The sequence below is a fragment of the Triturus cristatus genome, chromosome 7, assembly GCF_964204655.1.
Source record: "Triturus cristatus chromosome 7, aTriCri1.1, whole genome shotgun sequence".
NCBI lineage: Eukaryota > Metazoa > Chordata > Amphibia > Caudata > Salamandridae > Triturus > Triturus cristatus.
Genome location: NC_140590.1, coordinates 286,814,866 through 286,822,365, shown reverse-complemented (window position 1 = coordinate 286,822,365; position 7,500 = coordinate 286,814,866).

Below are 7,500 nucleotides of genomic sequence, written 5' to 3'. Positions count from 1 at the left end.
AATTCTGTCACCAAGCCTTTTCCTGCCTTCTGCCTCTGAAAGCTCCAGTCTGAGCCTGCATCTGTGACCATGAACTTTGTCTTACTCCCTGCGCGGCTAACGGTGCCTGATCCAGCCCGTAGCCTGCCAGAAAACTGTATTTCACCTTCAAGATTATCTCCTCCGCCCCTCATCCGATGCATTCCTGTCTAGCAGTTAGGTAAACATTCCTCCAGCTACCGTGCAAAGGGGCCAGGCCTCGCTGTCCTCATGCAAGTAATTCATAAACCCTGTTACCATGGAATATTCCTACCCCCTCGCATCTAGTGTAGACACTTAGACGCTTGTACACGCACTAACAGTCAGTATAGTCAGTATAGAATAAGATTCTATCCTAAGAGACCTCTCTTTTTGGATAACACAGTTCCTTAAACATAGGATATTAGATATGATTTGGGATTAGGTTGACATAACCCCAGACTTCTGTCTCCACATGTAGAGCTAAATGTCAAGTCCCATTCTCCCCCTAGTTGCACGTCAAATCACACGTCATGCTGCTGCGCGCGCATCTCTGCCAAGTATTTTTGCTGACATTACGAAATTCTTTCATGGAACCACCCATTTGTGACATCATACCTAATGACGTTCTTTAGTTACGCCTAGTTACACCCATTTTAGTTACGCATGTATGTCTTTATCTCTGTTATCAACTGTTACGCCTCCTGCATCTGTTTCACTGTAATGCCTCTTCTATAAAAATGATTACCTGACAATAATGTATGGCCCCTTCACTTCCTGAACCTCCGTGGTGATGGAATATGAAGCCCACAATTCGAATTGTTACTGGAATAAAGCCCGTTCCGAATCTCTAATACCACGGATTCTGCCTCTTATTTTACTGAGCTATTCTTATTAATTTTCCGCATCAAATTAAGTACCGGTAATTAAATTATTTACCACATATTTGGCGCCCGAATAGGGACACTTTCTCATCTCACGCGCCGGAGGTGCGTTGCAGGCCCGGTCTCCTGCCACAGCTGGACGGACAAACAACGCGTACCCACAGGATTTCCTGTATCTCCCTCCTGCCGAGCGGGGGTAACTGAGGCTGCGATCAACACCCAGACGAGGCGGTGAGAAGTGCGAAGTATCCCGACCAGAGCCTAGCTGAGAGAGCAAGATCCGAGGTATACAGAGGCCCACCAGGTTCCGAAGTTCCGAAGTTTCGAGTCGAGTCCAGTCCAGTCCGGTCCAAGTCCAGTTCAGTTCAGTTCCGAGGCCTTCCGTTCCGAGCTACCCGGTGAGTACCATTGACGGGGAGGCGTTCTGACGTGCACATAGGTTGTGCCGGTCAAGACGGGTTTGGGTACACAAATCCGGTCTGCACTGTTTCAGCAGTGTATCTGTACTGTTTAGCAGTATATCTAGTATGTCTAGTATATAATTCAGAATTACCTAGTTAGTGCCGAGTATTATGCTTAGTGACTAGTTCCCTAAATGGCCATCATTGTTGTTCATTAAATGTTAAATGTTAAATGTTTTAAATACGTTCTGCATATTGTGGTGTGAATGACTGTTCATTATTGTGTTATGTTGTATTAAACGTGTTCAAAATTAGGTATCAGATCAGTTCTCAAAATGCCGCTCTTTTCAAAATTAAGACAGATCAAAACTAGAAAAGGGGTACTCGAAGAAGCTGTTCCCATTCCTCCTAGGGACACTCCAGGGTATTTCATGTATCATAAACATGGCCTAGACGCCATATTATTTCTTGATTTATGGGTAGACTACACCAAGGAATTACCAGAAAGTCAGAGGTGGCCCGCAGCTGGGACCTGGGATGCAGATTGCATCATGAAAGTAGAGGAAGAATTATGGAAAAAGAAAGCTAGACAATCACAGAAAGATGCCATTGAATTATGGCGTAAAGAATCATATAGACGTACAGAAAAAGCACTCAGACAGGAAGAGAAAAGTAAGGAGAATTCAAATAAAGTCCGAGAAAATCTATTAATTGAAGAAGGTACCCGAGCAAAGTCAGAACAAGTAGACAGACAAAGAAATGCCCTTATGAATGGTATGTATCCTCTTCTGGCCGAAGGGTTACCTAAGGCTACTCCGGAGATACCAAAAGACTTGCCACCTCCATTGTTTCCGATAAAAGCACATCCCAAAGGGCATCCCAGAACCGCAGAAGATGTTTTCCTTTCCTCTTATTTAGACGACGCAGCTCCCGAGTATGCTAATACTGCACCACATAGATCGCCTGCCGAGGGGGTTCAACGCCAAGACCCTCCGTCTGTACCTCCGCAACAACAAACTCCGACACAAGTTCCGGCAAGCACATCTGTTTCTACAGCTGTACCCACACCTATGGTTGCTATATCACGTTCAACGAATCCTTTCACATCCAGCACCCCAGGCGGTGCTACAGGAGGTACAACAAACATTTTTTCCACGCCACCCAGAGTAAATAAACTTTCCTTTCAAGAATTAGCCCACCAACGTACGCCCAAACTAGTAACTCCCGACATGCTTAAGGAACTTCTAGTAGATTGTAGATATGACCCTGTGCCCGGCAAAGAGGACGAAATGCTGCTGGCATCATTACGTATCCGACGAGCTGCAATATATTTAGGGAGGCTACCATATTGTAAACAGCCAGGTCATTATATACATGATTGTCCAGTCTTAAAACATAATATCGCCACAGGTATTACAAAAGAAAGACCACGGCCACTTAGACAGGATCAGAACCAACAAGGAGCCCCGCAGCATGCACAGTCCATGCCAGCTCCGCAACAGTCTATGCCAGCTTCACCACCGCAGCCTATTGTTGCCACACCAACAACGACACGACAGATGTACCAGACCGCACAGTATGACTATCCTGATTATCAACGATACTCATGAAACAGCCTAGAGAGGGAAGTTGGCTTACCCCTTATCGAGGTCCCTGTAGATCAGGAAGGACCTTATGTACACAGTGAACTATTAGGCCAAGATAGAAAATTTTTACTTGATACAGGGGCAAGCCGAACAACCATAAAACGTAGTGAAGTTCCAGGGGCACCCCTCTCAGGCTCACAGAATATTTCCCTTGGTTTTTCAGGAAAACCTATCATTAACGAAGTATCACAGCCTCTTCCACTTACGATTGGTCCCTTGACACGAACTACAGATTTATTGCTTACTAAATCATGTCCAGAAAACCTGTTAGGTATAAAAACATTGAAAGCTCTAGGAGCTATAATATGTTGTTCTCCGGAAGGAGTAAGATTGTTTTTACGTGATTTCAAAGGGCACTATGTGTCCCGAGACATGGATCACCGACTGCAGACTTTACCCACACATTTATGGGCACAAGGCCCTACAGATGTTGGTTGCATGAACATTACACCATATCGAGTCACACTAAAGACAGGAGTGGTACTACCACGAATGCGACAATACAAGTTACCCCCAGCATCTATAGCCAAGCACTGAAACGAGAACTTGACAGTATCCACATGCCAGTCAACACTGCCCTGCTTCAATATGTCGATGATCTGCTGATCACCGCTAGAAGCGAACCTGAATGTGAAAAAGCCTCACTGACGGTTTTACAATTTTTGGCCGAAAAGGGGCACAAGGTGTCCCCTTCTAAGCTGCAATTCTGTGTCCAGCGAGTCGTTTACCTTGGGCACTCGCTGTCCAAGGAGGGAAGGCAGCTTACGTCAGATCGCATCCAGTTAATTGCTAACATGCCAATACCCAAGACACAAAAGGAGGTACGGGCTTTTATAGGCCTCACTTCATATTGTAGGCAGTGGATCCCTCAGTATGCATTTCTAGCAAAACCACTCATTCAATTGACAACACAGGAGGCGGCCACACCGACTGTCCTCCCTTGGACTCAGGAACATACACAAGCTTTTGAAAGCCTAAAGAAAGCTTTATGTCAAGCACCTGTTTTAGCAACACCATGTTACAATAAACATTTTACGCTCTTTGTTACAGAACGCGAAGGTACTGCCTTGTCAGTACTCACACAGGAACAAGCAGGATCACACAAACCATGTGCTTATTTTTCTAGTACATTAGATCCCGTAGCTCAGGCTCTACCTGCGTGCCTGAAATCAGTGGCAGCGACAGCTTTAGCAATCAGACAAAGCGATGCCATAGTGTTAGGACATCCATTGACAGTACAAGTACCACACGCAGTAGAGGTTCTTGTGAACCGAACGCAAACACAACACTTGACTATAGCAAGACTTACCGGTTATGAATTAACATTGTTTCAGCCACACATAGAAATCAGACGTTGTAGTACATTGAATCCTGCCACACTTTTGCCAGTAAACGGAACAGACCCACTAGCACATGAATGTATTGAAGTTATTACTATCACGACGAAACCCAGACAAGACTTGACAGACGTCCCATTGTCAAACCCAGACCTGACGTTGTATGTAGATGGTTCATGTATGAGAACAAGTACAGGAGAGCTAGTGGCCGCGTATGCAGTCACAACAGACACTGAAGTCATTGAAACATATTGCATAAATACCTTGTCAGCTCAAGCAGCAGAGCTCATCGCTCTGACACAAGCCTGTATTCAAGCCACAAATAAGAAAGTCAACATATACACTGATTCACGTTATGCATTCGGAGTTGTACATGACTTCGGCGTGCTGTGGCGAGAGAGAGGTTATTTAACTTCTCACGGTGCCCACATTCAGCTCGGACCCCTCATTCATGCCTTATTAGATGCAATACATCTACCCACTGCAATATCAATTATGAAATGTAAAGCTCATACGAAAGTTACTGATATCATTTCCCAAGGCAATGATCTAGCTGACAGAACAGCTAAACAGACTGCTCAAACTCACACATCTGACATGACAAAGACAATAGTTCTGACACCAACACATTGCATGACGGTTAAGGATCCCGCTCTTGACGTAATTGACATACAGACACATGCTACACCAGATGAAATAAAGAAATGGACTGAATTAGGAGGGATCCAAACGAATCAAGGATGGATGACGAAGGAAAAATCTGTATGGTTCCTTCCTGACTCTATGGTTCAAGTTATCATTAATACAATACATAGTCCAGCGCACCTAGGAGAAAAAGCTATGCTAGACAGCATTCAACACATTTGGTTCAACAAACATTTACGAGCAGCAGCTAAACAAAAAGTTCGTACCTGTATGATATGTTGTCAGTTTAATCCAGGTAAAAGCATTCCCGTAGAACAGGGTGGATTTCAGCCTCCTGATCACCCTTTTGAAGTCCTCCAGATGGATTATATCCAGATGGAACGATGTCGAGGATTCAAATATGTTCTCGTAGTTGTCTGTGCTCTCTCCCGTTGGACAGAAGCATACCCGGTCTCAGATTACACTGCCCCGACTACTGCCAAACAGTTGGTTCGAGAATTCTTCCCACGGTACGGTTTACCACGTGTTGTCTACTCAGATAACGGCCAGCCGTTCTCATCCGAACTAATGAAACACGTTTCACTTTTGTTAGGCTATCAATGGAAATTTCACTGTGTCCGACACCCCGAGGCAGCAGGTCTCGTGGAACGACATAACCAAACTCTGAAAATTAGATTGTCCAAAATATGTAGAGAGAAAGGTGTCGATTGGGTAGTAGCCTTACCAGTTGCACTCTTTTACATGAGAATGGTAGCGCACTCTCGAACAGGGCTATCCCCTTATGAGGTGATCTTTGGCAGACCACCAAATATGTGGGGGACGCCTATACCACGCAAAATAACTGATGTTGACTGTAATATGCTGACAGATTACCTGGCTTCCTTGATGTCTGCACTACAATCTTGTCGTTCACAGGTAGCTGCAGCCTTTCCCGACAACACCGAGGTGAAACCCCATGACGTAGTTCCCGGGGACCTGGTGTTAGTGCGGAATTTTGACCGGAAGACTCAGCTGGATCCTAGGTGGAAATCGCCTCAACTTGTACTACTCACCACGAGGACAGCCGTGAAGATCGAAGGTCGCAAAGGATGGCTACATTCAAGTCATATCAAGAAATTTCATGGACTACCGTCTGATGTAAACGTTACACCTCGCGTGTCTTCACCGATTGATTCAAAGCTTCCTTTGGTTGAACAAAGCGATAAGGAACTATACAAACTAAAATTACGGTCTAGTGAGTCAGACAATTTGATTGTTTAAGTCCTCTCCAAGGTGAATCGGTCGAATTTGTCTCTGACATGTATCCCCTAGACCTGAATAGAGAAAGAAACCGAAAGATGCAGTTGAAAAAGCATGCGTACTGTAAATCACTGCGTAGTCATTGCACAGTGACGTTATTAATTTTGTTTTTCTTATGTCTTTTAATAATCGCTGCAAGTATATTGTTGCACATATATTATCCTATTTCTAAACATGTTTACAATGTTACTGCTGAACATTCTTTTAGTGAATTACCCCCGCATGAGTTGTCCTATAGATTTGCGCTGCGCAATAACACTTTTATTAGTATGTTACATCATTCCCATCAGACTAGCAATGCTACAAATTGTTGGATATGTGGCCGACTCCCTCCCTATCAGAACTATAAGGGAATTCTGCCTCTCTTTCCATATCCGTTCACACACAATGGCTCCTGTGGAGCATGGTTTAGTTTAATTAATTCCTTAGATTCAAACTCAGTAGCTTATCAAGACAACTGGGTATGGGGAAACCTGAACTTAGTTTTGCTCAAAGTCTGCTACCCTGACAAGGAGGGACTTCCCAAAAGAACAGGAACTGATCTAGAAAATGAAGTATATGGATTAGGGAATTTCACGCTTAATCTCATGATCCTGAATGTTGAATCCGAAGCTGCACCAATTTTGCCCGCTATGTCAGTATTTCCAGTTAAAGGTGAATTGTGTGTAAGAAAGAATGGTTCCATACATATGGGCCATAGTAGATGCACCACTGTAATAGAATTCAGTGATCAAGGCAAGTCTACATTTAGAGCTTCTCGCCATTCCTACTTCGTATGTGGTCAGACTGCATATATACGTTTGCCTCTAGATTGGGATGGTACTTGTTACATCGGATTCCTTTTACCACCTGTTTTTCTAGCCCCTCCTGATTATCACAGAAATACTCATTTAGTACACAATAGACAGCAGAGAGATCTCCCAATCGTCGATTACACTGAAACAGCATGGGAAAAATACACAGATTTCAATAAAGGTTTCTTCCCCTATATAGGTACAGTCACTAATAGTAAGTTGATACGTAGATTAACCAGAACCCTTGAAGCAGTAGTGAACGAAACTATTTCCGCCTTAGGCAATTTAACAGAAGAACAGTCTGCTATGCGGATTGTTGTGCTTCAAAATCGTCTTGTCCTTGACGTCATCCTGGCCGATAGGGGCGGAGCTTGTAGGGTCATCGGATCAAGTTGTTGCATTTTCATACCAGAAAATTCGCCGTCAGTATATAAAGCCATAACCCGCCTTCATAAGATTGTAAGCCAGATACACCAGAGTCCAGGCACCTGGACTTG